This window comes from Paramisgurnus dabryanus, chromosome 14, assembly GCF_030506205.2.
Source record: "Paramisgurnus dabryanus chromosome 14, PD_genome_1.1, whole genome shotgun sequence".
NCBI lineage: Eukaryota > Metazoa > Chordata > Actinopteri > Cypriniformes > Cobitidae > Paramisgurnus > Paramisgurnus dabryanus.
The window spans coordinates 32,970,354-32,994,550 of record NC_133350.1 but is presented as its reverse complement, the minus strand read 5'-3'; the positions used below and the strand labels follow the sequence as shown (position 1 = coordinate 32,994,550).

Genomic DNA, 24,197 nt, shown 5'->3' with positions numbered 1-24,197 from the left:
AAATTTGGGTCCAGCAGGGTTTTGTTGCCATGTGGTTCCATGGTGTAATGGTTTGCACTCTGGGCTTTGAATCCAGTGATCCGAGTTCAAATCTCGGTGGAACCTTAGTTGTTGACAAAAGCCTGTACAGAACTGTTTGTGGAACTGGAGAAGATGATTTTGAGAAAAGTTAAATATCCACTTCATCAAATAATTCTCACTCCATGAACCCACGTGTCACCCAGTAGATGGCTTCAATTTGGTTTTATGGTGTCATGTTTAGCAATCCACAATTTAACTTTTAACAGTAGCTCGGATGGTGCATTGGTTGGAAATTTACAAATTTGGGTCAGGCAGAGCTTTGTTGCTGTTTGGTTCCATGGTGTAATGGTTAGCACTCTGGACTTTGAATCCAGTGATCCGAGTTCAAGTCTCGGTGGAACCTTAGTTGTTGACAAAAGCCTGTACAGAACTGTTTGTGGAACTGGAGAAGATAATTTTGAGAAAAGTTAAATATCCACTTCATCAAATAATTCTCACTCCATGAACCCATGTGTCACCCAGTAGATGGTTTCATGATGTCATGTTTAGCACTCCACACTTTAACTTTTAACAGTAGCTCTGATGGTGCATTGGTTGGAAATTTACAATTTTGGGTCAGGCAGAGTGTCATTGCTGTGTGGTTCCATTGTGTAATGGTTAGCACTCTGCACTTTATGTCCAGCGATCTGAGTTCAAGTCTCGGTGGAACCTTAGTTGTTGACAAAAGCCTGTACAGAACTGTTTGTGGAACTGGAGAAGATAATTTTGAGAAAAGTTAAATATCCACTTCATCAAATAATTCTCACTCCATGAACCCATGTGTCACCCAGTAGATGGCTTCAATTTTGTTTTATGGTGTCATGTTTAGCAATCCACAATGTAACTTTTAACAGTAGCTCGGATGGTGCATTGGTTGGAAATTTACAAATTTGGGTCCAGCAGGGTTTTATTGCCGTCTGGTTCCATGGTGTAATGGTTAGCAATCTGGACTTTGAATCCAGTGATCCGAGTTCAAGTCTCGGTGGAACCTTAGTTGTTGACAAGAGCCTGTACAGAGCTTTTTGTGGAACTGGAGAAGATCATTTTGAGAAAAGTTAAAGATCCTCTTCATCAAATAATTCTCACTCCATGAACCCATGTGTCACCCAGTAGATGGCTTCAATTTGGTTTTATGGTGTCATGTTTAGCAATCCACAATTTAACTTTTAACAGTAGCTCGGATGGTGCATTGGTTGGAAATTTACAAATTTGGGTCAGGCAGAGCTTTGTTGCCGTTTGGTTCCATGGTGTAGTGGTTAGCACTCTGGACTTTGAATCCAGTGATCCGAGTTCAAGTCTCGGTGGAACCTTAGTTGTTGACAAAAGCCTGTACAGAACTGTTTGTGGAACTGGAGAAGATAATTTTGAGAAAAGTTAAATATCCACTTCATCAAATAATTCTCACTCCATGAAGCCATGTGTCATCCAGTAGATGGCTTCAATTTGGTTTTATGGTGTCATGTTTAGCAATCCACAATTTAACTTTTAACAGTAGCTCGGATGGTGCATTGGTTGGAAATTTACAATTTTGGATCCAGCAGGGTTTTGTTGCCGTCTGGTTCCATGGTGTAATGGTTAGCACTCTGGACTTTGAATCCAGTGATCCGAGATCAAGTCTCGGTGGAACCTTAGTTGTTGACAAGAGCCTGTACAGAGCTTTTTGTGGAACTGGAGAAGATCATTTTGAGAAAAGTTAAAGATCCTCTTCTTTAAATAATTCTCACTCCATGAACCCATGTGTCACCCAGTAGATGGCTTCAATTTGGTTTTATGGTGTCATGTTTAGCAATCCACAATTTAACTTTTAACAGTAGCTCGGATGGTGCATTGGTTGGAAATTTACAAATTTGGGTCCAGCAGGGTTTTATTGCCGTCTGGTTCCATGGTGTAATGGTTAGCAATCTGGACTTTGAATCCAGTGAACCGAGTTCAAGTCTCGGTGGAACCTTAGTTGTTGACAAAAGCCTGTACAGAACTGTTTGTGGAACTGGAGAAGATGATTTTGAGAAAAGTTAAATATCCACTTCATCAAATAATTCTCACTCCATGAACCCATGTGTCACCCAGTAGATGGCTTCAATTTGGTTTTATGGTGTCATGTTTAGCAATCCACAATTTAACTTTTAACAGTAGCTCGGATGGTGCATTGGTTGGAAATTTACAATTTTGGATTCAGCAGGGTTTTGTTGCCGTCTGGTTCCATGGTGTAATGGTTAGCACTCTGGACTTTGAATCCAGTGATCCGAGTTCAAGTCTCGGTGGAACCTTAGTTGTTGACAAAAGCCTGTACAGAACTGTTTGTGGAACTGGAGAAGATAGTTTTGAGAAAAGTTAAATATCCACTTCATCAAATAATTCTCACTCCATGAACCCATGTGTCGCCCAGTAGATGGCTTCAATTTGGTTTTATGGTGTCATGTTTAGCAATCCACAATTTAACTTTTAACAGTAGCTCGGATGGTGCATTGGTTGGAAATTTACAAATTTGGGTCAGGCAGAGCTTTGTTGCCGTTTGGTTCCATGGTGTAATGGTTAGCACTCTGGACTTTGAATCCAGTGATCCGAGTTCAAGTCTCGGTGGAACCTTAGTTGTTGACAAAAGCCTGTACAGAACTGTTTGTGGAACTGGAGAAGATAGTTTTGAGAAAAGTTAAATATCCACTTCATCAAATAATTCTCACTCCATGAACCCATGTGTCACCCAGTAGATGGCTTCAATTTGGTTTTATGGTGTCATGTTTAGCAATCCACAATTTAACTTTTAACAGTAGCTCGGATGGTGCATTGGTTGGAAATTTACAAATTTGGGTCCAGCAGGGTTTTATTGCCGTCTGGTTCCATGGTGTAATGGTTAGCAATCTGGACTTTGAATCCAGTGAACCGAGTTCAAGTCTCGGTGGAACCTTAGTTGTTGACAAAAGCCTGTACAGAACTGTTTGTGGAACTGGAGAAGATGATTTTGAGAAAAGTTAAATATCCACTTCATCAAATAATTCTCACTCCATGAACCCACGTGTCACCCAGTAGATGGCTTCAATTTGGTTTTATGGTGTCATGTTTAGCAATCCACAATTTAACTTTTAACAGTAGCTCGGATGGTGCATTGGTTGGAAATTTACAAATTTGGGTCAGGCAGAGCTTTGTTGCTGTTTGGTTCCATGGTGTAATGGTTAGCACTCTGGACTTTGAATCCAGTGATCCGAGTTCAAGTCTCGGTGGAACCTTAGTTGTTGACAAAAGCCTGTACAGAACTGTTTGTGGAACTGGAGAAGATAATTTTGAGAAAAGTTAAATATCCACTTCATCAAATAATTCTCACTCCATGAACCCATGGGTCACCCAGTAGATGGCTTCAATTGGGTTTTATGGTGTCATGATTTTCACTACACACATACATTTTTTTAACAGTAGCTCTGATAGTGTATTGGTTGGAAATTTACAATTTTGGGTCAGGCAGAGCTTTGTTGCCATTTGGTTCCATGGTGTAAATGGCTAGCACTCTGGACTTTGAATCCATTTATCTGTGTTCAAGTCTCAGTGGAACCTTAGTTGTTGACAAAAGCCTGGACTGAACTGGAGAAGGTCATTTTGAGAAAAGTTAAATATCCACTTCATCAAATAATAATTCTCACTCCATGAACCCATGTGTCACCCAGTAGATGGTTTCATGATGTCATGTTTAGCACTCCACACTTTAACTTTTAACAGTAGCTCTGATGGTGCATTGGTTGGAAATTTACAATTTTGGGTCAGGCAGAGTGTCATTGCTGTGTGGTTCCATTGTGTAATGGTTAGCACTCTGCACTTTATGTCCAGCGATCTGAGTTCAAGTCTCGGTGGAACCTTAGTTGTTGACAAAAGCCTGTACAGAACTGTTTGTGGAACTGGAAGATCATTTTGAGAAAAGTTAAATATCCACTACATCAAATAATTCTCACTCCATGAACCCATGTGTCACCCAGTAGATGGCTTCAATTTGGTTTTATGGTGTCATGTTTAGCAATCCACACTTTAACTTTTTACAGTAGACCTGATGGTGCATTGGTTGGAAATTTACAAATTTGGGTCCAGCAGGGTTTTGTTGCCATGTGGTTCCATGGTGTAATGGTTTGCACTCTGGGCTTTGAATCCAGTGATCCGAGTTCAAATCTCGGTGGAACCTTAGTTGTTGACAAAAGCCTGTACAGAACTGTTTGTGGAACTGGAGAAGATGATTTTGAGAAAAGTTAAATATCCACTTCATCAAATAATTCTCACTCCATGAACCCACGTGTCACCCAGTAGATGGCTTCAATTTGGTTTTATGGTGTCATGTTTAGCAATCCACAATTTAACTTTTAACAGTAGCTCGGATGGTGCATTGGTTGGAAATTTACAAATTTGGGTCAGGCAGAGCTTTGTTGCTGTTTGGTTCCATGGTGTAATGGTTAGCACTCTGGACTTTGAATCCAGTGATCCGAGTTCAAGTCTCGGTGGAACCTTAGTTGTTGACAAAAGCCTGTACAGAACTGTTTGTGGAACTGGAGAAGATAATTTTGAGAAAAGTTAAATATCCACTTCATCAAATAATTCTCACTCCATGAACCCATGTGTCACCCAGTAGATGGTTTCATGATGTCATGTTTAGCACTCCACACTTTAACTTTTAACAGTAGCTCTGATGGTGCATTGGTTGGAAATTTACAATTTTGGGTCAGGCAGAGTGTCATTGCTGTGTGGTTCCATTGTGTAATGGTTAGCACTCTGCACTTTATGTCCAGCGATCTGAGTTCAAGTCTCGGTGGAACCTTAGTTGTTGACAAAAGCCTGTACAGAACTGTTTGTGGAACTGGAGAAGATAATTTTGAGAAAAGTTAAATATCCACTTCATCAAATAATTCTCACTCCATGAACCCATGTGTCACCCAGTAGATGGCTTCAATTTGGTTTTATGGTGTCATGTTTAGCAATCCACAATGTAACTTTTAACAGTAGCTCGGATGGTGCATTGGTTGGAAATTTACAAATTTGGGTCCAGCAGGGTTTTATTGCCGTCTGGTTCCATGGTGTAATGGTTAGCAATCTGGACTTTGAATCCAGTGATCCGAGTTCAAGTCTCGGTGGAACCTTAGTTGTTGACAAGAGCCTGTACAGAGCTTTTTGTGGAACTGGAGAAGATCATTTTGAGAAAAGTTAAAGATCCTCTTCATCAAATAATTCTCACTCCATGAACCCATGTGTCACCCAGTAGATGGCTTCAATTTGGTTTTATGGTGTCATGTTTAGCAATCCACAATTTAACTTTTAACAGTAGCTCGGATGGTGCATTGGTTGGAAATTTACAAATTTGGGTCAGGCAGAGCTTTGTTGCCGTTTGGTTCCATGGTGTAATGGTTAGCACTCTGGACTTTGAATCCAGTGATCCGAGTTCAAATCTCGGTGGAACCTTAGTTGTTGACAAAAGCCTGTACAGAACTGTTTGTGGAACTGGAGAAGATAATTTTGAGAAAAGTTAAATATCCACTTCATCAAATAATTCTCACTCCATGAACCCATGTGTCACCCAGTAGATGGCTTCAATTTGGTTTTATGGTGTCATGTTTAGCAATCCACAATTTAACTTTTAACAGTAGCTCGGATGGTGCATTGGTTGGAAATTTACAAATTTGGGTCCAGCAGGGTTTTATTGCTGTCTGGTTCCATGGTGTAATGGTTAGCAATCTGGACTTTGAATCCAGTGAACCGAGTTCAAGTCTCGGTGGAACCTTAGTTGTTGACAAAAGCCTGTACAGAACTGTTTGTGGAACTGGAGAAGATGATTTTGAGAAAAGTTAAATATCCACTTCATCAAATAATTCTCACTCCATGAACCCACGTGTCACCCAGTAGATGGCTTCAATTTGGTTTTATGGTGTCATGTTTAGCAATCCACAATTTAACTTTTAACAGTAGCTCGGATGGTGCATTGGTTGGAAATTTACAAATTTGGGTCAGGCAGAGCTTTGTTGCTGTTTGGTTCCATGGTGTAATGGTTAGCACTCTGGACTTTGAATCCAGTGATCCGAGTTCAAGTCTCGGTGGAACCTTAGTTGTTGACAAAAGCCTGTACAGAACTGTTTGTGGAACTGGAGAAGATAATTTTGAGAAAAGTTAAATATCCACTTCATCAAATAATTCTCACTCCATGAACCCATGTGTCACCCAGTAGATGGTTTCATGATGTCATGTTTAGCACTCCACACTTTAACTTTTAACAGTAGCTCTGATGGTGCATTGGTTGGAAATTTACAATTTTGGGTCAGGCAGAGTGTCATTGCTGTGTGGTTCCATTGTGTAATGGTTAGCACTCTGCACTTTATGTCCAGCGATCTGAGTTCAAGTCTCGCTGGAACCTTAGTCGTTGACAAAAGCCTGTACAGAACTGTTTGTGGAACTGGAAGATCATTTTGAGAAAAGTTAAATATCCACTACATCAAATAATTCTCACTCCATGAACCCATGTGTCACACAGTAGATGGCTTCAATTTGGTTTTATGGTGTCATGTTTAGCAATCCACACTTTAACTCTTTACAGTAGACCTGATGGTGCATTGGTTGGAAATTTACAAATTTGGGTCCAGCAGGGTTTTGTTGCCATGTGGTTCCATGGTGTAATGGTTTGCACTCTGGGCTTTGAATCCAGTGATCCGAGTTCAAATCTCGGTGGAACCTTAGTTGTTGAAAAAAGCCTGTACAAAACTGTTTGTGGAACTGGAGAAGATAATTTTGAGAAAAGTTAAATATCCACTTCATCAAATAATTCTCACTCCATGAACCCATGTGTCACCCAGTAGATGGCTTCAATTTGGTTTTATGGTGTCATGTTTAGCAATCCACAATTTAACTTTTAACAGTAGCTCGGATGGTGCATTGGTTGGAAATTTACAAATTTGGGTCAGGCAGAGCTTTGTTGCCTTTTGGTTCCATGGTGTAATGGTTAGCACTCTGGACTTTGAATCCAGTGATCCGAGTTCACGTCTCGGTGGAACCTTAGTTGTTGACAAGAGCCTGTACAGAGCTTTTTGTGGAACTGGAGAAGATAATTTTGAGAAAAGTTAAATATCCACTTCATCAAATAATTCTCACTCCATGAACCCATGTGTCACCCAGTAGATGGCTTCAATTTGGTTTTATGGTGTCATGTGTAGCAATCCACAATTTAACTTTTAACAGTAGCTCGGATGGTGCATTGGTTGGAAATTTACAAATTTGGGTCAGGCAGAGCTTTGTTGCCTTTTGGTTCCATGGTGTAATGGTTAGCACTCTGGACTTTGAATCCAGTGATCCGAGTTCAAGTCTCGGTGGAACCTTAGTTGTTGACAAGAGCCTGTACAGAGCTTTTTGTGGAACTGGAGAAGATCATTTTGAGAAAAGTTAAAGATCCTCTTCATCAAATAATTCTCACTCCATGAACCCATGTGTCACCCAGTAGATGGCTTCAATTTGGTTTTATGGTGTCATGTTTAGCAATCCACAATTTAACTTTTAACAGTAGCTCGGATGGTGCATTGGTTGGAAATTTACAAATTTGGGTCAGGCAGAGCTTTGTTGCCGTTTGGTTCCATGGTGTAATGGTTAGCACTCTGGACTTTGAATCCAGTGATCCGAGTTCAAATCTCGGTGGAACCTTAGTTGTTGACAAAAGCCTGTACAGAACTGTTTGTGGAACTGGAGAAGATAATTTTGAGAAAAGTTAAATATCCACTTCATCAAATAATTCTCACTCCATGAACCCATGTGTCACCCAGTAGATGGCTTCAATTTGGTTTTATGGTGTCATGTTTAGCAATCCATAATTTAACTTTTAACAGTAGCTCGGATGGTGCATTGGTTGGAAATTTACAAATTTGGGTCCAGCAGGGTTTTATTGCCGTCTGGTTCCATGGTGTAATGGTTAGCAATCTGGACTTTGAATCCAGTGAACCGAGTTCAAGTCTCGGTGGAACCTTAGTTGTTGACAAAAGCCTGTACAGAACTGTTTGTGGAACTGGAGAAGATGATTTTGAGAAAAGTTAAATATCCACTTCATCAAATAATTCTCACTCCATGAACCCATGTGTCACCCAGTAGATGGCTTCAATTTGGTTTTATGGTGTCATGTTTAGCAATCCACAATTTAACTTTTAACAGTAGCTCGGATGGTGCATTGGTTGGAAATTTACAATTTTGGATTCAGCAGGGTTTTGTTACCGTCTGGTTCCATGGTGTAATGGTTAGCACTCTGGACTTTGAATCCAGTGATCCGAGTTCAAGTCTCGGTGGAACCTTAGTTGTTGACAAAAGCCTGTACAGAACTGTTTGTGGAACTGGAGAAGATAGTTTTGAGAAAAGTTAAATATCCACTTCATCAAATAATTCTCAGTCCATGAACCCATGTGTCGCCCAGTAGATGGCTTCAATTTGGTTTTATGGTGTCATGTTTAGCAATCCACAATTTAACTTTTAACAGTAGCTCGGATGGTGCATTGGTTGGAAATTTACAAATTTGGGTCAGGCAGAGCTTTGTTGCCTTTTGGTTCCATGGTGTAATGGTTAGCACTCTGGACTTTGAATCCAGTGATCCGAGTTCACGTCTCGGTGGAACCTTAGTTGTTGACAAGAGCCTGTACAGAGCTTTTTGTGGAACTGGAGAAGATAATTTTGAGAAAAGTTAAATATCCACTTCATCAAATAATTCTCACTCCATGAACCCATGTGTCACCCAGTAGATGGCTTCAATTTGGTTTTATGGTGTCATGTGTAGCAATCCACAATTTAACTTTTAACAGTAGCTCGGATGGTGCATTGGTTGGAAATTTACAAATTTGGGTCAGGCAGAGCTTTGTTGCCTTTTGGTTCCATGGTGTAATGGTTAGCACTCTGGACTTTGAATCCAGTGATCCGAGTTCAAGTCTCGGTGGAACCTTAGTTGTTGACAAGAGCCTGTACAGAGCTTTTTGTGGAACTGGAGAAGATCATTTTGAGAAAAGTTAAAGATCCTCTTCATCAAATAATTCTCACTCCATGAACCCATGTGTCACCCAGTAGATGGCTTCAATTTGGTTTTATGGTGTCATGTTTAGCAATCCACAATTTAACTTTTAACAGTAGCTCGGATGGTGCATTGGTTGGAAATTTACAAATTTGGGTCAGGCAGAGCTTTGTTGCCGTTTGGTTCCATGGTGTAATGGTTAGCACTCTGGACTTTGAATCCAGTGATCCGAGTTCAAATCTCGGTGGAACCTTAGTTGTTGACAAAAGCCTGTACAGAACTGTTTGTGGAACTGGAGAAGATAATTTTGAGAAAAGTTAAATATCCACTTCATCAAATAATTCTCACTCCATGAACCCATGTGTCACCCAGTAGATGGCTTCAATTTGGTTTTATGGTGTCATGTTTAGCAATCCATAATTTAACTTTTAACAGTAGCTCGGATGGTGCATTGGTTGGAAATTTACAAATTTGGGTCCAGCAGGGTTTTATTGCCGTCTGGTTCCATGGTGTAATGGTTAGCAATCTGGACTTTGAATCCAGTGAACCGAGTTCAAGTCTCGGTGGAACCTTAGTTGTTGACAAAAGCCTGTACAGAACTGTTTGTGGAACTGGAGAAGATGATTTTGAGAAAAGTTAAATATCCACTTCATCAAATAATTCTCACTCCATGAACCCATGTGTCACCCAGTAGATGGCTTCAATTTGGTTTTATGGTGTCATGTTTAGCAATCCACAATTTAACTTTTAACAGTAGCTCGGATGGTGCATTGGTTGGAAATTTACAATTTTGGATTCAGCAGGGTTTTGTTACCGTCTGGTTCCATGGTGTAATGGTTAGCACTCTGGACTTTGAATCCAGTGATCCGAGTTCAAGTCTCGGTGGAACCTTAGTTGTTGACAAAAGCCTGTACAGAACTGTTTGTGGAACTGGAGAAGATAGTTTTGAGAAAAGTTAAATATCCACTTCATCAAATAATTCTCAGTCCATGAACCCATGTGTCGCCCAGTAGATGGCTTCAATTTGGTTTTATGGTGTCATGTTTAGCAATCCACAATTTAACTTTTAACAGTAGCTCGGATGGTGCATTGGTTGGAAATTTACAAATTTGGGTCAGGCAGAGCTTTGTTGCCTTTTGGTTCCATGGTGTAATGGTTAGCACTCTGGACTTTGAATCCAGTGATCCGAGTTCACATCTCGGTAGAACCTTAGTTGTTGACAAGAGCCTGTACAGAGCTTTTTGTGGAACTGGAGAAGATAATTTTGAGAAAAGTTAAATATCCACTTCATCAAATAATTCTCACTCCATGAACCCATGTGTCACCCAGTAGATGGCTTCAATTTGGTTTTATGGTGTCATGTGTAGCAATCCACAATTTAACTTTTAACAGTAGCTCGGATGGTGCATTGGTTGGAAATTTACAAATTTGGGTCAGGCAGAGCTTTGTTGCCTTTTGGTTCCATGGTGTAATGGTTAGCACTCTGGACTTTGAATCCAGTGATCCGAGTTCAAGTCTCGGTGGAACCTTAGTTGTTGACAAGAGCCTGTACAGAGCTTTTTGTGGAACTGGAGAAGATCATTTTGAGAAAAGTTAAAGATCCTCTTCATCAAATAATTCTCACTCCATGAACCCATGTGTCACCCAGTAGATGGCTTCAATTTGGTTTTATGGTGTCATGTTTAGCAATCCACAATTTAACTTTTAACAGTAGCTCGGATGGTGCATTGGTTGGAAATTTACAAATTTGGGTCAGGCAGAGCTTTGTTGCCGTTTGGTTCCATGGTGTAATGGTTAGCACTCTGGACTTTGAATCCAGTGATCCGAGTTCAAATCTCGGTGGAACCTTAGTTGTTGACAAAAGCCTGTACAGAACTGTTTGTGGAACTGGAGAAGATAATTTTGAGAAAAGTTAAATATCCACTTCATCAAATAATTCTCACTCCATGAACCCATGTGTCACCCAGTAGATGGCTTCAATTTGGTTTTATGGTGTCATGTTTAGCAATCCATAATTTAACTTTTAACAGTAGCTCGGATGGTGCATTGGTTGGAAATTTACAAATTTGGGTCCAGCAGGGTTTTATTGCCGTCTGGTTCCATGGTGTAATGGTTAGCAATCTGGACTTTGAATCCAGTGAACCGAGTTCAAGTCTCGGTGGAACCTTAGTTGTTGACAAAAGCCTGTACAGAACTGTTTGTGGAACTGGAGAAGATGATTTTGAGAAAAGTTAAATATCCACTTCATCAAATAATTCTCACTCCATGAACCCATGTGTCACCCAGTAGATGGCTTCAATTTGGTTTTATGGTGTCATGTTTAGCAATCCACAATTTAACTTTTAACAGTAGCTCGGATGGTGCATTGGTTGGAAATTTACAATTTTGGATTCAGCAGGGTTTTGTTACCGTCTGGTTCCATGGTGTAATGGTTAGCACTCTGGACTTTGAATCCAGTGATCCGAGTTCAAGTCTCGGTGGAACCTTAGTTGTTGACAAAAGCCTGTACAGAACTGTTTGTGGAACTGGAGAAGATAGTTTTGAGAAAAGTTAAATATCCACTTCATCAAATAATTCTCAGTCCATGAACCCATGTGTCGCCCAGTAGATGGCTTCAATTTGGTTTTATGGTGTCATGTTTAGCAATCCACAATTTAACTTTTAACAGTAGCTCGGATGGTGCATTGGTTGGAAATTTACAAATTTGGGTCAGGCAGAGCTTTGTTGCCGTTTGGTTCCATGGTGTAATGGTTAGCACTCTGGACTTTGAATCCAGTGATCCGAGTTCAAGTCTCGGTGGAACCTTAGTTGTTGACAAAAGCCTGTACAGAACTGTTTGTGTAACTGGAGAAGATAATTTTGAGAAAAGTTAAATATCCACTTCATCAAATAATTCTCACTCCATGAACCCATGTGTCACCCAGTAGATGGCTTCAATTTGGTTTTATGGTGTCATGTTTAGCAATCCACAATTTAACTTTTAACAGTAGCTCGGATGGTGCATTGGTTGGAAATTTACAATTTTGGATCCAGCAGGGTTTTGTTGCCGTCTGGTTCCATGGTGTAATGGTTAGCACTCTGGACTTTGAATCCAGTGATCCGAGATCAAGTCTCGGTGGAACCTTAGTTGTTGACAAGAGCCTGTACAGAGCTTTTTGTGGAACTGGAGAAGATCATTTTGAGAAAAGTTAAAGATCCTCTTCTTTAAATAATTCTCACTCCATGAACCCATGTGTCACCCAGTAGATGGCTTCAATTTGGTTTTATGGTGTCATAAAGTATCCAGTACTCCTATGACCCGCCCAGTCAATAATCGCTGCCTCATTCATGCACCTGTAGCGAATCAAGCCTGATTTTGTCGCCATGGAGAACCAGGAAGTAAACGTGGGTTTGAAAAATACGCTCCGGGCGGAACCTCTCCTCTCCATTTTTGTTTCCGCCCTAAGTCACTCCGTGACATTCTAAGAAAATTTTTGTGTTGTCTGAACGTTAGAGGAATGTTACATTTTACCATTTTTAAACGTTATGACAATGTCATGTTTTAATGTTCACACAATGTTTAAAACAACAACTGTTTATTATATTGACTTGTTTGATTGTTATGTAAATGATAGAGAAACATTGCATTTTATTATTTTATAAAACATTATTTCTGAATGTTCAGTAAATATATTGCTGTAGAAAACACAATTCACTTATTAGGTTTAGATGTTGATGTTTTGTTTAATTTTAAGTCACCATTATTGTGATTACTGTTTGTTTTAGTTGGACTCTTGACCGTTGACTTTTTGCTTGCTAGGTTTTTCCCTGTTTTAACAGATCACATTTGTTATGAACATGTAAAGTTAATAGTGTAATTCTGTGGTGGTTGGTACATAATGGTAAAGATCCTCACCTAATTAATTAACTACTAAAAAGTCTATTTTCTGTAAATAATGTTTATGAGATCCAGCACTTTCACAGCAGTTTGTTATTAAGGAGTTTTAGAAACAATAGGTTACTTTCGTAACCCCGGTTCTCTGAAACATCGAGTGGAGAGATCCACCTATGGGAAGGGCATCCGTACCTGACCTCTACAGAAGCATCCAATTGCACCAAGTCTGGCTAGACAGACAGAAGTGCGCAGCCAATGCCAGGTAAGACCACACCCTCTTACCTGTTGGCATATAAGGCCAATGCGCGCTGCTCCTCCTCAGTAAGTGTATTCGCTTCTCGTGCGGCAAGCGGGGCAAAGCTGGTGGATCTTTCCACTCGATATTTCAGAGAACTGGGGTTACGAAAGTAACCTATTGTTCTCTTTCATCATCTCATGTTCGAGATCCACCTATGGGAGAGACATGGACAGCTCCCCGATTGCCCAACACACTCGCAGTAAGGTATGACAGCCAGTACAAAAAGGGTACGGTCACCCCCAGGGGACGGTGCCCGACACATCCTATAATAATGTGCCTCACACACACACACAAGTGGCTGTAGTCCGCATGCAAGGCAGAAAATATGTAAAAAGCACACCCTAGGGAAACCCATAAATGCAAAAAACAAACTAGGGCAGGGATGTGAATGCATGCTTGGTAACATGAACGACTCAAAACCCGTAAGCGCTTTGTTCCTACTATAATGACAACAGTAAGAAAAAGGTATGCAGCAGTGAAGGGCTATGATGACCCTACACCCAAAACGGAGTGTGCTACTGAGGTTTTAGTAACATCCAACCGATAATAACGGACAAATGTGTGGGGAGAAGCCCAGCTCGCAGCAAAGCAGATGTCCTGCAGTGAAACTCCCCTAAACAAAGCCCAAGAGGTGGCCACGCCTCTTGTAGAATGAGCTCTGATATTCCCATGTGGTTGCACTCCCTTCGATTCGTATGCCAAGGCAATCGCGTCCACAAGCCAATGTGAGAGGCGTTGCTAGATACGGGATTCCCTCTGTGAGGGGGCGCCCATGAGATAAAGAGCTGGTCACTCTTCCGGAAAACCCTAGTCCTGTCGATATACGTCTGTAATGCACAAACAGGACATAGAGCATTAAGCCTCTGATCCTCCACAGAGGAAAAAGGTGGAGGGTGAAAAGCGGACAGCCCCACCACCTCCTATGTGAACGCAGGGAAGCACTTAGGCATAAATGCCGGGTTAGGTTTAGGAAAACCTTATCTCCACTCAGAGAGAATTTAGTGCAAGAAGGGTGTACAGAAAATGCATGCAGTTTGCTAACACATTTAGCTGATGTTAGAGCCAAGAGCAGAGCTACCTTAAAAGACAGCAGCTTCAAGGAAATAACACCCAGGGGCTCAAAGGGGTATTGAGACAGGGCGTCCAGCTCCATGGAGAGGTCTCATTCAGGGACAGATTTTTACCGAGGGGTGAGTCCTTTAGCGAGAAGAACATAGGACAATGTGCATTTTCGTGCGAGGCGAACAGATCTACGGTTGCCTGTCCGAATCGCCTCCATATCGCACACACCACTTGTGGGTGGAGACGCCAGTCCCCGTAAAGAGGGTTTCCCCTTGACAGAAGATCCACGCCTTTGTTCATAATGCCCGGAACATGAGTCGCGCGTAACGAAAACCCCCTTGCTCCACACTAACAGCTTGTGAGCTAGATTGTGGAGTTTCGATGAGCGTACACCGCCCTGGCGATTGATGTATGCCACAGCTGTAGTATTGTTGCAGCGAACGAGCATGTGATGCCCCTGCAGAGGCGGCAGAAAATGATTCAGAGCTTTCCATATGGTAAGGAGCTCCAAATAATTTTTGTACGCTGAATGGAGACCGCTCGACCGCAGCCCGTTCACCGTTCTGCCCTCCTGGGTTGCACCCCACCCCGTTAGGGACGCATCTGTCGTCACGACTTTTCGCAGCATAACTGTCTGCAAGGGTGTCCCCTGTGCGTAAAAGTCTGCGTTCCTCCAGCAGCGCAGAGCTGCCGAACAGGTGCGCATCACTGTGACACCGCGACAGAGATCGCGTAACGGGCTGAAATGTAATGACAAAACCCATTTCATGAATGGTCTCATTCTCAGGAGACCCAGGGGCAAAACCTGAATAGCTGAGGCCATAAGACCCTGTAATCAGAGGCATGAACGATACTGCACTCTCTCCCCCTCTCTGAACTGTGACACACAATTCATTAAAGCGCGGACGCACTCCTGAGAAAGATGCGCTCGCATGGAGACCGAGTTCAGTTCCAACCCCAGAAAATTCACACTCTGACTGGGTGTGAAATTGCTTTTGTTCACATTCACTCTGAAACCCAGGGACGTGATATGAGAGAGCACATGGTGGGTTTCCCTCTGCACTTTCTCTTTCGACTCGGCTATGATGAGCCAATCGTCTATGTATGTCAAAATCCGTAGACCTGACATTCTTAGAGGGGCGAGAGCCGCCTCCGTGCACAGACAGAACGTCCGAGGGCTGAGAGAGAGACCGAAAGGAAGAACTGTGAATTCGTAACATATGTTTTGATATGCAAAACGCAGAAACTTCCTGTGAGGCAGATAAATGCTTATGTGGTAAAAAGCATGCTTCAGATCGACTGAGGTGAATCAGTCGTTCTGTTTTATGGCTTGGGCCAGAGAACCGTGAGTTAACATTCTGAAATTGTATTTCCTTAAATGTTTGTTCAACACTCTGAGGTCTAAGATAGGGCGGAGAGAGCCGTCCTTCTTTGGAACCAGGAAATAACGAGAATAAAAACCCTGATTTATCAGATCGGGGGCACTACCTGAATCGCTCCCTTTATTAGGAGAGAGGAGATTTCCTCTGTCAGAATGTGAGCGGAATTCTCCACTGTGTGAGAGAAGAGAATACCGTTGAAAAGCGGGGGTTTTCTGACAAACTGTAGTCTGTAGACCTGCATGATTGTTCTCATGACCCAATCGGGCACTGCTACAGTCCTGCCGTGGAGAGGGTTTGTGGCGGGGTCTCTCCTTGCTGTGATGCGGGTTCCGACCCGTAGCCGGGGGGTTAGGCACACGAACAGGGGGCACCTGATGTGGGTTTGCCTTCCTGGGAAGGCAGAGCTTGAAAGCCTTGTCCTCTTTCTTTTTATCGTCACACCGTTGCTGCATCAAAGCGACAGCGGGACCGAAAAGAGCCTGGCCAGGTTCAACTGGGGCACCAGCGATTCGCCTCTTCTTGCTGTCAGGGAGGCCTGACAGGTTGAGCCAAAGCACACGCTTCCCCGCCACAGAAAGCGCCATCGTACGCCCGCAAGCCTGGACTGCCTGCCGAGCGTTACGGAGAACCAGGTCGTTTACCATCAGGATCTCCTTCCACAAGGTCGGCGAGGGTGCCCCTTTGTCCAGCTGAGCACCCAAGTCTTCCAAATTCTCCGCCTGGTAGGCGGAAAGGAGCGAGGAAACATTAAGAGCCCTTACCGCCAAAGCCGAGGACTTATATGAGGCCTGTAGAACCGAGACAGAAAAGTGGTCCATCTTGTTTGGCAAGACCGGCTTCGGCGGGCGAGCAGCCCACACTGGACTGGGTTGAGGTGTCTGGCGATCGACGGCTCGACCGCGGGCGGGTCGCCCAAGCCGAGAGCCGCCACATCCTTTACCTTGAGGCCGGCGAGACCATGTTTAAGGTCGAGTGGGTCCTTCCAATAATGCCTCATGTGCTTAGCGCACGCAGGAAGAACTGGAAAGAGTTGTTTCCTCGGGCCGGGAGGGGGTCCCAGCACTTTCCCATCATAAATGTCCCTCTTCTGATCGTTGGCGCTCTGTGGGGCAGGCCACTCGATTTTGAGCCGCGCGCTTGTATACGTTGAGGAGAAAGAACTGAGGTAAAGCCGCGGGGGGCCGTTGACCTGGGAAGCACATGAGGGCGGGATGGCCTCCTCGTCCTTTGAGGTCCCAAGAAGGTCCGCGTCATCACCATCGCCAGAATTGACTGGTTTGCAGGCTGACGCCGCAATTTCCTTGAAGATGTTCTCTTCTGGAAAAGCAGGGTGGGGTAAGTCGGACCAGCTGAGGGAAGTCACGCCCCTGGATGTCTCCGGTTGCGCATCCCCTCCACCAAGCCCTTCACCCGAAAGCCCATCGTCGCCACACTGGGTAGCAGCAACTTTAAGGCGACGCCGCAAAAGCTTTTTCCGCTAAATATCCACATCATCAAATAATACTCACTCCATGAACTCATTTGTCACCCAGTGGATGGCTTCAATTTCGTTTCATGGTGTTATGTTTTTCACTCCACACTTTAATTTTTAGACGGTAGCTCTGATGGTGTATTGGTTGGATCTTCACAATTTTGGGTCAAGCAGGGCGTTGTTGTCGTGAGGTTCCATGGTGTAATGCTTAGCACTCTGGACTTTGAATCCAGCGGTCTGAGTTCAAGTCTCGGTGGAACCTTTAGTTCTTGACAAAAGCCTGTACAGAGCTTTTTGTGGAACTGTAAGATCATTTTGAGAAAAGTTAAATATTCACTTCATCAAATAATTCTCACTCCATGAACCCAGTAGATGGCTTCAATTTGGTTTCATGGTCTCATGTTTAGCACTCCACACTTTAACTTTTAACAGAAGCTCTGATGGTGCATTGGTTGGAAATTTACAATTTTGGGTCAGGCAGAGTGTCATTGCTGTGTGGTTCCATGGTGTAATGGTTAGCACTCTGGACTTTGAATCCAGTGATCCGAGTTCAAGTCTCGGTGGAACCTTAGTTGTTGACAAAAGCCTGTACAGAGCTGTGTGTGGAACTGGAGAAGATAATTTTGAGAAAAGTTAAATATCCACTTCATCAAATAATTCTCACTCCATGAACCCATGTGTCACCCAGTAGATGGCTTCAATTTGGTTTTATGGTGTCATGATTTTCACTACACACATACATTTTTTTAACAGTAGCTCTGATAGTGTATTGGTTGGAAATTTACAATTTTGGGTCAGGCAGAGCTTTGTTGCCGTTTAATTCCATGGTGTAAATGGCTAGCACTCTGGACTTTGAATCCATTTATCTGTGTTCAAGTCTCAGTGGAACCTTAGTTGTTGACAAAAGCCTGGACTGAACTGGAGAAGGTCATTTTGAGAAAAGTTAAATATCCACTTCATCAAATAATAATTCTCACTCCATGAACCCATGTGTCACCCAGTAGATGGTTTCATGATGTCATGTTTAGCACTCCACACTTTAACTTTTAACAGTAGCTCTGCTGGTGCATTGGTTGGAAATTTACAATTTTGGGTCAGGCAGAGTGTCATTGCTGTGTGGTTCCATTGTGTAATGGTTAGCACTCTGCACTTTATGTCCAGCGATCTGAGTTCAAGTCTCGGTGGAACCTTAGTTGTTGACAAAAGCCTGTACAGAACTGTTTGTGGAACTGGAAGATCATTTTGAGAAAAGTTAAATATCCACTACATCAAATAATTCTCACTCCATGAACCCATGTGTCACCCAGTAGATGGCTTCAATTTGGTTTTATGGTGTCATGTTTAGCAATCCACATTTTAACTTTTAACAGTAGCTCGGATGGTGCATTGGTTGGAAATTTACAAATTTGGGTCCAGCAGGGTTTTGTTGCCATGTGGTTCCATGGTGTAATGGTTTGCACTCTGGGCTTTGAATCCAGTGATCCGAGTTCAAATCTCGGTGGAACCTTAGTTGTTGACAAAAGCCTGTACAGAACTGTTTGTGGAACTGGAGAAGATAATTTTGAGAAAAGTTAAATATCCACTTCATCAAATAATTCTCACTCCATGAACCCATGTGTCACCCAGTAGATGGCTTCAATTTGGTTTTATGGTGTCATGTTTAGCAATCCACATTTTAACTTTTAACAGTAGCTCGGATGGTGCATTGGTTGGAAATTTACAAATTTGGGTCAGGCAGAGCTTTGTTGCCTTTTGGTTCCATGGTGTAATGGTTAGCACTCTGGACTTTGAATCCAGTGATCCGAGTTCAAGTCTCGGTGGAACCTTAGTTGTTGACAAGAGCCTGTACAGAGCTTTTTGTGGAACTGGAGAAGATAATTTTGAGAAAAGTTAAATATCCACTTCATCAAATAATTCTCACTCCATGAACCCATGTGTCACCCAGTAGATGGCTTCAATTTGGTTTTATGGTGTCATGTTTAGCAATCCACAATTTAACTTTTAACAGTAGCTCGGATGGTGCATTGGTTGGAAATTTACAAATTTGGGTCAGGCAGAGCTTTGTTGCCTTTTGGTTCCATGGTGTAATGGTTAGCACTCTGGACTTTGAATCCAGTGATCCGAGTTCAAGTCTCGGTGGAACCTTAGTTGTTGACAAGAGCCTGTACAGAGCTTTTTGTGGAAATGGAGAAGATCATTTTGAGAAAAGTTAAAGATCCTCTTCATCAAATAATTCTCACTCCATGAACCCATGTGTCACCCAGTAGATGGCTTCAATTTGGTTTTATGGTGTCATGTTTAGCAATCCACAATTTAACTTTTAACAGTAGCTCGGATGGTGCATTAGTTGGAAATTTACAAATTTGGGTCAGGCAGAGCTTTGTTGCCGTTTGGTTCCATGGTGTAATGGTTAGCACTCTGGACTTTGAATCCAGTGATCCGAGTTCAAATCTCGGTGGAACCTTAGTTGTTGACAAAAGCCTGTACAGAACTGTTTGTGGAACTGGAGAAGATAATTTTGAGAAAAGTTAAATATCCACTTCATCAAATAATTCTCACTCCATGAACCCATGTGTCACCCAGTAGATGGCTTCAATTTGGTTTTATGGTGTCATGTTTAGCAATCCACAATTTAACTTTTAACAGTAGCTCGGATGGTGCATTGGTTGGAAATTTACAAATTTGGGTCCAGCAGGGTTTTATTGCCGTCTGGTTCCATGGTGTAACGGTTAGCAATCTGGACTTTGAATCCAGTGAACCGAGTTCAAGTCTCGGTGGAACCTTAGTTGTTGACAAAAGCCTGTACAGAACTGTTTGTGGAACTGGAGAAGATGATTTTGAGAAAAGTTAAATATCCACTTCATCAAATAATTCTCACTCCATGAACCCACGTGTCACCCAGTAGATGGCTTCAATTTGGTTTTATGGTGTCATGTTTAGCAATCCACAATTTAACTTTTAACAGTAGCTCGGATGGTGCATTGGTTGGAAATTTACAAATTTGGGTCAGGCAGAGCTTTGTTGCTGTTTGGTTCCATGGTGTAATGGTTAGCACTCTGGACTTTGAATCCAGTGATCCGAGTTCAAGTCTCGGTGGAACCTTAGTTGTTGACAAAAGCCTGTACAGAACTGTTTGTGGAACTGGAGAAGATAATTTTGAGAAAAGTTAAATATCCACTTCATCAAATAATTCTCACTCCATGAACCCATGTGTCACCCAGTAGATGGTTTCATGATGTCATGTTTAGCACTCCACACTTTAACTTTTAACAGTAGCTCTGATGGTGCATTGGTTGGAAATTTACAATTTTGGGTCAGGCAGAGTGTCATTGCTGTGTGGTTCCATTGTGTAATGGTTAGCACTCTGCACTTTATGTCCAGCGATCTGAGTTCAAGTCTCGGTGGAACCTTAGTTGTTGACAAAAGCCTGTACAGAACTGTTTGTGGAACTGGAGAAGATAATTTTGAGAAAAGTTAAATATCCACTTCATCAAATAATTCTCACTCCATGAACCCATGTGTCACCCAGTAGATGGCTTCAATTTGGTTTTATGGTGTCATGTTTAGCAATCCACAATGTAACTTTTAACAGTAGCTCGGATGGTGCATTGGTTGGAAATTTACAAATTTGGGTCCAGCAGGGTTTTATTGCCGTCTGGTTCCATGGTGTAATGGTTAGCAATCTGGACTTTGAATCCAGTGATCCGAGTTCAAGTCTCGGTGGAACCTTAGTTGTTGACAAGAGCCTGTACAGAGCTTTTTGTGGAACTGGAGAAGATCATTTTGAGAAAAGTTAAAGATCCTCTTCATCAAATAATTCTCACTCCATGAACCCATGTGTCACCCAGTAGATGGCTTCAATTTGGTTTTATGGTGTCATGTTTAGCAATCCACAATTTAACTTTTAACAGTAGCTCGGATGGTGCATTGGTTGGAAATTTACAAATTTGGGTCAGGCAGAGCTTTGTTGCCGTTTGGTTCCATGGTGTAATGGTTAGCACTCTGGACTTTGAATCCAGTGATCCGAGTTCAAATCTCGGTGGAACCTTAGTTGTTGACAAAAGCCTGTACAGAACTGTTTGTGGAACTGGAGAAGATAATTTTGAGAAAAGTTAAATATCCACTTCATCAAATAATTCTCACTCCATGAACCCATGTGTCACCCAGTAGATGGCTTCAATTTGGTTTTATGGTGTCATGTTTAGCAATCCACAATTTAACTTTTAACAGTAGCTCGGATGGTGCATTGGTTGGAAATTTACAAATTTGGGTCCAGCAGGGTTTTATTGCTGTCTGGTTCCATGGTGTAATGGTTAGCAATCTGGACTTTGAATCCAGTGAACCGAGTTCAAGTCTCGGTGGAACCTTAGTTGTTGACAAAAGCCTGTACAGAACTGTTTGTGGAACTGGAGAAGATGATTTTGAGAAAAGTTAAATATCCACTTCATCAAATAATTCTCACTCCATGAACCCACGTGTCACCCAGTAGATGGCTTCAATTTGGTTTTATGGTGTCATGTTTAGCAATCCACAATTTAACTTTTAACAGTAGCTCGGATGGTGCATTGGTTGGAAATTTACAAATTTGGGTCAGGCAGAGCTTTGTTGCTGTTTGGTTCCATGGTGTAATGGTTAGCACTCTGGACTTTGAATCCAGTGATCCGAGTTCAAGTCTCGGTGGAACCTTAGTTGTTGACAAAAGCCTGTACAGAACTGTTTGTGGAACTGGAGAAGATAATTTTGAGAAAAGTTAAATATCCACTTCATCAAATAATTCTCACTCCATGAACCCATGTGTCACCCAGTAGATGGTTTCATGATGTCATGTTTAGCACTCCACACTTTAACTTTTAACAGTAGCTCTGATGGTGCATTGGTTGGAAATTTACAATTTTGGGTCAGGCAGAGTGTCATTGCTGTGTGGTTCCATTGTGTAATGGTTAGCACTCTGCACTTTATGTCCAGCGATCTGAGTTCAAGTCTCGCTGGAACCTTAGTCGTTGACAAAAGCCTGTACAGAACTGTTTGTGGAACTGGAAGATCATTTTGAGAAAAGTTAAATATCCACTACATCAAATAATTCTCACTCCATGAACCCATGTGTCACACAGTAGATGGCTTCAATTTGGTTTTATGGTGTCATGTTTAGCAATCCACACTTTAACTCTTTACAGTAGACCTGATGGTGCATTGGTTGGAAATTTACAAATTTGGGTCCAGCAGGGTTTTGTTGCCATGTGGTTCCATGGTGTAATGGTTTGCACTCTGGGCTTTGAATCCAGTGATCCGAGTTCAAATCTCGGTGGAACCTTAGTTGTTGAAAAAAGCCTGTACAAAACTGTTTGTGGAACTGGAGAAGATAATTTTGAGAAAAGTTAAATATCCACTTCATCAAATAATTCTCACTCCATGAACCCATGTGTCACCCAGTAGATGGCTTCAATTTGGTTTTATGGTGTCATGTTTAGCAATCCACAATTTAACTTTTAACAGTAGCTCGGATGGTGCATTGGTTGGAAATTTACAAATTTGGGTCAGGCAGAGCTTTGTTGCCTTTTGGTTCCATGGTGTAATGGTTAGCACTCTGGACTTTGAATCCAGTGATCCGAGTTCACGTCTCGGTGGAACCTTAGTTGTTGACAAGAGCCTGTACAGAGCTTTTTGTGGAACTGGAGAAGATAATTTTGAGAAAAGTTAAATATCCACTTCATCAAATAATTCTCACTCCATGAACCCATGTGTCACCCAGTAGATGGCTTCAATTTGGTTTTATGGTGTCATGTGTAGCAATCCACAATTTAACTTTTAACAGTAGCTCGGATGGTGCATTGGTTGGAAATTTACAAATTTGGGTCAGGCAGAGCTTTGTTGCCTTTTGGTTCCATGGTGTAATGGTTAGCACTCTGGACTTTGAATCCAGTGATCCGAGTTCAAGTCTCGGTGGAACCTTAGTTGTTGACAAGAGCCTGTACAGAGCTTTTTGTGGAACTGGAGAAGATCATTTTGAGAAAAGTTAAAGATCCTCTTCATCAAATAATTCTCACTCCATGAACCCATGTGTCACCCAGTAGATGGCTTCAATTTGGTTTTATGGTGTCATGTTTAGCAATCCACAATTTAACTTTTAACAGTAGCTCGGATGGTGCATTGGTTGGAAATTTACAAATTTGGGTCAGGCAGAGCTTTGTTGCCGTTTGGTTCCATGGTGTAATGGTTAGCACTCTGGACTTTGAATCCAGTGATCCGAGTTCAAATCTCGGTGGAACCTTAGTTGTTGACAAAAGCCTGTACAGAACTGTTTGTGGAACTGGAGAAGATAATTTTGAGAAAAGTTAAATATCCACTTCATCAAATAATTCTCACTCCATGAACCCATGTGTCACCCAGTAGATGGCTTCAATTTGGTTTTATGGTGTCATGTTTAGCAATCCATAATTTAACTTTTAACAGTAGCTCGGATGGTGCATTGGTTGGAAATTTACAAATTTGGGTCCAGCAGGGTTTTATTGCCGTCTGGTTCCATGGTGTAATGGTTAGCAATCTGGACTTTGAATCCAGTGAACCGAGTTCAAGTCTCGGTGGAACCTTAGTTGTTGACAAAAGCCTGTACAGAACTGTTTGTGGAACTGGAGAAGATGATTTTGAGAAAAGTTAAATATCCACTTCATCAAATAATTCTCACTCCATGAACCCATGTGTCACCCAGTAGATGGCTTCAATTTGGTTTTATGGTGTCATGTTTAGCAATCCACAATTTAACTTTTAACAGTAGCTCGGATGGTGCATTGGTTGGAAATTTACAATTTTGGATTCAGCAGGGTTTTGTTACCGTCTGGTTCCATGGTGTAATGGTTAGCACTCTGGACTTTGAATCCAGTGATCCGAGTTCAAGTCTCGGTGGAACCTTAGTTGTTGACAAAAGCCTGTACAGAACTGTTTGTGGAACTGGAGAAGATAGTTTTGAGAAAAGTTAAATATCCACTTCATCAAATAATTCTCAGTCCATGAACCCATGTGTCGCCCAGTAGATGGCTTCAATTTGGTTTTATGGTGTCATGTTT

At 42.0% G+C, this 24,197-nt stretch overlaps 30 non-coding genes across 30 annotated transcripts; all 30 read left to right on the top strand.

The window, feature by feature from the left end:
* Positions 1 to 352: 352 nt before the first annotated feature.
* Positions 353 to 424, top strand: trnaq-uug (transfer RNA glutamine (anticodon UUG)). Its single transcript has one exon. It is a non-coding gene; the product is annotated as a tRNA-Gln (tRNA).
* An 874-nt stretch (positions 425 to 1,298) lies between these two features.
* On the top strand, positions 1,299 to 1,370 carry trnaq-uug (transfer RNA glutamine (anticodon UUG)). Its single transcript has one exon. It is a non-coding gene; the product is annotated as a tRNA-Gln (tRNA).
* A 247-nt stretch (positions 1,371 to 1,617) lies between these two features.
* Positions 1,618 to 1,689, top strand: trnaq-uug (transfer RNA glutamine (anticodon UUG)). Its single transcript has one exon. It is a non-coding gene; the product is annotated as a tRNA-Gln (tRNA).
* A 566-nt stretch (positions 1,690 to 2,255) lies between these two features.
* On the top strand, positions 2,256 to 2,327 carry trnaq-uug (transfer RNA glutamine (anticodon UUG)). The gene has a single exon. It is a non-coding gene; the product is annotated as a tRNA-Gln (tRNA).
* A 247-nt stretch (positions 2,328 to 2,574) lies between these two features.
* Positions 2,575 to 2,646, top strand: trnaq-uug (transfer RNA glutamine (anticodon UUG)). Its single transcript has one exon. It is a non-coding gene; the product is annotated as a tRNA-Gln (tRNA).
* A 566-nt stretch (positions 2,647 to 3,212) lies between these two features.
* On the top strand, positions 3,213 to 3,284 carry trnaq-uug (transfer RNA glutamine (anticodon UUG)). Its single transcript has one exon. It is a non-coding gene; the product is annotated as a tRNA-Gln (tRNA).
* Positions 3,285 to 4,469: 1,185 nt separating this feature from the next.
* On the top strand, positions 4,470 to 4,541 carry trnaq-uug (transfer RNA glutamine (anticodon UUG)). Its single transcript has one exon. It is a non-coding gene; the product is annotated as a tRNA-Gln (tRNA).
* An 874-nt stretch (positions 4,542 to 5,415) lies between these two features.
* Positions 5,416 to 5,487, top strand: trnaq-uug (transfer RNA glutamine (anticodon UUG)). The gene has a single exon. It is a non-coding gene; the product is annotated as a tRNA-Gln (tRNA).
* Positions 5,488 to 6,053: 566 nt separating this feature from the next.
* On the top strand, positions 6,054 to 6,125 carry trnaq-uug (transfer RNA glutamine (anticodon UUG)). Its single transcript has one exon. It is a non-coding gene; the product is annotated as a tRNA-Gln (tRNA).
* Positions 6,126 to 7,316: 1,191 nt separating this feature from the next.
* Positions 7,317 to 7,388, top strand: trnaq-uug (transfer RNA glutamine (anticodon UUG)). The gene has a single exon. It is a non-coding gene; the product is annotated as a tRNA-Gln (tRNA).
* Positions 7,389 to 7,635: 247 nt separating this feature from the next.
* On the top strand, positions 7,636 to 7,707 carry trnaq-uug (transfer RNA glutamine (anticodon UUG)). Its single transcript has one exon. It is a non-coding gene; the product is annotated as a tRNA-Gln (tRNA).
* A 566-nt stretch (positions 7,708 to 8,273) lies between these two features.
* trnaq-uug (transfer RNA glutamine (anticodon UUG)) lies at positions 8,274 to 8,345 on the top strand. Its single transcript has one exon. It is a non-coding gene; the product is annotated as a tRNA-Gln (tRNA).
* Positions 8,346 to 8,911: 566 nt separating this feature from the next.
* Positions 8,912 to 8,983, top strand: trnaq-uug (transfer RNA glutamine (anticodon UUG)). Its single transcript has one exon. It is a non-coding gene; the product is annotated as a tRNA-Gln (tRNA).
* A 247-nt stretch (positions 8,984 to 9,230) lies between these two features.
* On the top strand, positions 9,231 to 9,302 carry trnaq-uug (transfer RNA glutamine (anticodon UUG)). Its single transcript has one exon. It is a non-coding gene; the product is annotated as a tRNA-Gln (tRNA).
* Positions 9,303 to 9,868: 566 nt separating this feature from the next.
* Positions 9,869 to 9,940, top strand: trnaq-uug (transfer RNA glutamine (anticodon UUG)). The gene has a single exon. It is a non-coding gene; the product is annotated as a tRNA-Gln (tRNA).
* Positions 9,941 to 10,506: 566 nt separating this feature from the next.
* trnaq-uug (transfer RNA glutamine (anticodon UUG)) lies at positions 10,507 to 10,578 on the top strand. The gene has a single exon. It is a non-coding gene; the product is annotated as a tRNA-Gln (tRNA).
* Positions 10,579 to 10,825: 247 nt separating this feature from the next.
* trnaq-uug (transfer RNA glutamine (anticodon UUG)) lies at positions 10,826 to 10,897 on the top strand. The gene has a single exon. It is a non-coding gene; the product is annotated as a tRNA-Gln (tRNA).
* A 566-nt stretch (positions 10,898 to 11,463) lies between these two features.
* Positions 11,464 to 11,535, top strand: trnaq-uug (transfer RNA glutamine (anticodon UUG)). The gene has a single exon. It is a non-coding gene; the product is annotated as a tRNA-Gln (tRNA).
* Positions 11,536 to 11,782: 247 nt separating this feature from the next.
* On the top strand, positions 11,783 to 11,854 carry trnaq-uug (transfer RNA glutamine (anticodon UUG)). Its single transcript has one exon. It is a non-coding gene; the product is annotated as a tRNA-Gln (tRNA).
* Positions 11,855 to 12,101: 247 nt separating this feature from the next.
* On the top strand, positions 12,102 to 12,173 carry trnaq-uug (transfer RNA glutamine (anticodon UUG)). Its single transcript has one exon. It is a non-coding gene; the product is annotated as a tRNA-Gln (tRNA).
* A 5,460-nt stretch (positions 12,174 to 17,633) lies between these two features.
* Positions 17,634 to 17,705, top strand: trnaq-uug (transfer RNA glutamine (anticodon UUG)). The gene has a single exon. It is a non-coding gene; the product is annotated as a tRNA-Gln (tRNA).
* A 1,185-nt stretch (positions 17,706 to 18,890) lies between these two features.
* On the top strand, positions 18,891 to 18,962 carry trnaq-uug (transfer RNA glutamine (anticodon UUG)). The gene has a single exon. It is a non-coding gene; the product is annotated as a tRNA-Gln (tRNA).
* A 247-nt stretch (positions 18,963 to 19,209) lies between these two features.
* trnaq-uug (transfer RNA glutamine (anticodon UUG)) lies at positions 19,210 to 19,281 on the top strand. Its single transcript has one exon. It is a non-coding gene; the product is annotated as a tRNA-Gln (tRNA).
* Positions 19,282 to 19,528: 247 nt separating this feature from the next.
* On the top strand, positions 19,529 to 19,600 carry trnaq-uug (transfer RNA glutamine (anticodon UUG)). The gene has a single exon. It is a non-coding gene; the product is annotated as a tRNA-Gln (tRNA).
* Positions 19,601 to 20,166: 566 nt separating this feature from the next.
* Positions 20,167 to 20,238, top strand: trnaq-uug (transfer RNA glutamine (anticodon UUG)). Its single transcript has one exon. It is a non-coding gene; the product is annotated as a tRNA-Gln (tRNA).
* An 874-nt stretch (positions 20,239 to 21,112) lies between these two features.
* On the top strand, positions 21,113 to 21,184 carry trnaq-uug (transfer RNA glutamine (anticodon UUG)). Its single transcript has one exon. It is a non-coding gene; the product is annotated as a tRNA-Gln (tRNA).
* A 566-nt stretch (positions 21,185 to 21,750) lies between these two features.
* trnaq-uug (transfer RNA glutamine (anticodon UUG)) lies at positions 21,751 to 21,822 on the top strand. The gene has a single exon. It is a non-coding gene; the product is annotated as a tRNA-Gln (tRNA).
* Positions 21,823 to 23,013: 1,191 nt separating this feature from the next.
* Positions 23,014 to 23,085, top strand: trnaq-uug (transfer RNA glutamine (anticodon UUG)). Its single transcript has one exon. It is a non-coding gene; the product is annotated as a tRNA-Gln (tRNA).
* Positions 23,086 to 23,332: 247 nt separating this feature from the next.
* On the top strand, positions 23,333 to 23,404 carry trnaq-uug (transfer RNA glutamine (anticodon UUG)). The gene has a single exon. It is a non-coding gene; the product is annotated as a tRNA-Gln (tRNA).
* A 566-nt stretch (positions 23,405 to 23,970) lies between these two features.
* Positions 23,971 to 24,042, top strand: trnaq-uug (transfer RNA glutamine (anticodon UUG)). The gene has a single exon. It is a non-coding gene; the product is annotated as a tRNA-Gln (tRNA).
* Positions 24,043 to 24,197: the final 155 nt, after the last annotated feature.